General features: G+C 54.3%; 1 non-coding gene across 1 annotated transcript; it reads right to left on the bottom strand.

The window, feature by feature from the left end:
• Positions 1-1,567: 1,567 nt before the first annotated feature.
• LOC115096285 lies at positions 1,568-1,717 on the bottom strand. The gene has a single exon (XR_003858022.1). It is a non-coding gene; the product is annotated as a 5.8S ribosomal RNA (ribosomal RNA).
• Between the last annotated feature and the right edge of the window lie 1,218 nt (positions 1,718-2,935).

Below are 2,935 nucleotides of genomic sequence, written 5' to 3'. Positions count from 1 at the left end.
CAGCCTGACAGCCGCCGGCCCATTTAAAATTTTTTTTTTCTTTGTTTTACTTTTTTTACCCTTCGGGACCTCCGACTTAATATCGCCATGATATTAAGCCGGTGCCAGCAGAAACCTTTGGGTAGGCGCTAATTTCTTAAAGTAAAATGTGCGGCTTGGCTTGGCGCGTGCCAGCCTTCACTTTCATTGCGCCACAGGGTTTCGGCGGGCCCTCCGACTAGCATGCGTGTTAGAATCCTTGGTCCGTGTTTCAAGACGGGTCGGGTGGGTCACCGACATCGCCGCGGAACCCTGGTGCATGGCGTGGGCCTCCCCACCCGGTGGCACGACGCGATTGGGGTGCGCTGAGAACAGTCCGCCTCAGTTGACAGTGGCGCCAGGAGCGGGGGGCCCCATCCCCCTTCCCCCCCACCTCCTCGCGAGGGGGAGAGGGTTCCGGAGGAGGACGCGGCAGCAGTCATCTCCCTCGGCCCCGGGGGAAATGGCGAAGCTGCTGCGGGGGGTGGCTATAACATACGGCGCTGGTGCCGCAGGGAAACTGCCCCCCCCCGGGCCTTCGCAGCCGACCTGGAGCCAGTCATGGCGCACCGCCGCAGAGGAAATGCGCCCTGCGGGGACCAGGGCAATCCGGGAGGCATTCCCTACCCCGGAAAGGGGGTGGGGAATCTGCCGCCCCAGTCCCACCAACCATCCCGCCAGGTTGAATCCTCCGGGCGGACTGATCGGACCCCACCCGTTTACCTCTTAATGGATTCATGCCCTCTTGAACTCTCTCTTCAAAGTTCTTTTCAACTTTCCTGCCAGTATTTAGCCTTAGATGGAGTTTACCTCCCGCTTTGGGCAGCATTCCCAAACAACCCGACTCTGAGAAGCCCTGGTCCCGGCGAGCCGGTGGCCACTACTGGCCTAATACCATCCGCGGGCTGAGCCTTGATCAGAAGAACTTGGGCCCCTGAGCGGTGCTGGGGAGGCGATCTTCTGTACGCCACATTTCCTGCGCCCGCCGGACAGGTGAGGATTCTGTGCTGGGCTCTTCCCTCTTCACTTGCGGTTACTGAGAGAATCCCGGTTAGTTCCTTTTCCTCTGCTTAGTAATATGTTTAAATTCAGCGGGTCTCCACGTCTGATCTGAGGTCGTAGTCAGAGAGGAAGTGGGGTGGGAGGTTGGAGGTGGCGGCAATGCTGCCGCTGCTGCTTCCCCCTTCCGCGCTCTGTCCGACCCCGTGCCAGCGGCGGTGGGGAGGGCAAGGCCCCCGAAAGGGCAGAGAGGACATATTGGCGGGAGGACGCGGCGGCGCAGGCAGCCATGAATCACCAAAGACAGCCACATGGGGAGGGGCGGGGGAGGCCGGATGGCCTCCGCCCGGTTCCCGACCTGGGAGGCACGGGAGCCACGTCGATCCTCCGCACTGTCAGAGGTCCCCGAGGCGGGCACCCCGGCAGTCTGTGCTTGAGGGGACGAAGGATATCCCACAAGGGCACCTTGCGAACGGACCCCAGCCGTGTGCTTGGCGTTAAAAGAGGTGGGGGGGGGGGGGGGGAACTACCAAGGCGATTGATGTACAGGCGACCCTTAGGCGTAGCCCCAGGAGGAACCTGGGGCCGCAAGGTGTGTTCGAAGTGTCGATGATCAATGTGTCCTGCAATTCACGCTAATTCTCGCAGCTAGCTGCGTTCTTCATCGACGCACGAGCCGAGTGATCCACTGCTAAGTGTCATGGATCCATCCGTTTCTCGGGCGCGTCCCTCTCAACCCCCCCGCCCCGACCGCCCCCCCCCCTCCGCCAGAGGGGCGGGTGGGAGAGAGAGAGAGTCAGAGACAGCGCGAGACCCAAGGCGGGCTGGGATCCCGGGTGACCTCCGTCGCGGTACGGGAGGCTGCGGGATGCCAGGCCCCATTCGTGGTCGAAGGAAGACAGAGCATCAAGGAGGTGCCGAGAGACAGGGGCTGGGACAGGCGGTAGCTCGCCTCGCGGCGGACCGCCAGCTCGATCCCAAGATCCAACTACGAGCTTTTTAACTGTAGCAACTTTAATATACGCTATTTGAGCTGGAATTACCGCAGCTGCTGGCACCAGACTTGCCCTCCAATGGATGCTCATTAAAGGATTTAAAGTGTACTCATTCCAATTACAGGGCCTCAAAAGAGTCCTGTATTGTTATTTTTCGTCACTACCTCCCCGAGTCGGGAGTGGGTAATTTGGATGGAGGTTGGAGGGCAGTTTGCCCCAGATATAAGCTGATTTGATAAGCTGTGGATTGGTGCAAACAGTGGTGCCGGTGCAATTTACAGAGACTCAGCACACGCATATATTAAAATAATTTGGGTCCCGGGAAAGGGAGAGGAAACGGATACGAAGAAACGAGTTGGATAATATTGGAAATCTTATGAAGCAAAGTATTTTTGCATTATAAACATTTGAAATGTCTTGCTGTTTTGCACTTTAATCAGATGTACTGTAAGAAGTATTACAATGTGTCATTAGGTTTTCAGATTTTAGTGTGTGAATGTTTGGTATGATTGTTTATTCATGAATTTTAATTGTGTACATGTTTACATTTTTTGTGGATGTTAATAAAAATTATTGTACAATAGTGTATTTAAAATTCAAGAAAATTCTCTGAGTGTATGGTTGTATTCAGTTTGTGGAGAAATTTTTGAACATATATCCCTGTGTGTTGTTTACCTTTGATACATACAAGCATGCCGTGCTCGGGGCTACAGGAGACCCCATCGGGATTCCTTTTATCTGCAAATACATATTAGTATCAAAACTAAAAGTGTTACATGTCAGCACAATCTCTGTCAACTGTAACAAAAATTGTAATCTTCTAGCAGAAACATCCAATTTCATAAGTTGACACTTGATGACCTGGAAAGCCTCCATTTGAGGGACGTTAGTATATAATGAGGTAATATCGGCCGTTACTAATA

This window comes from Rhinatrema bivittatum, chromosome 7, assembly GCF_901001135.1.
Source record: "Rhinatrema bivittatum chromosome 7, aRhiBiv1.1, whole genome shotgun sequence".
Taxonomy (NCBI): Eukaryota; Metazoa; Chordata; class Amphibia; order Gymnophiona; family Rhinatrematidae; genus Rhinatrema; species Rhinatrema bivittatum.
The sequence above is the reverse complement of the archived record's forward strand: the minus strand, read 5'-3'. Positions and strand labels throughout refer to the sequence as shown.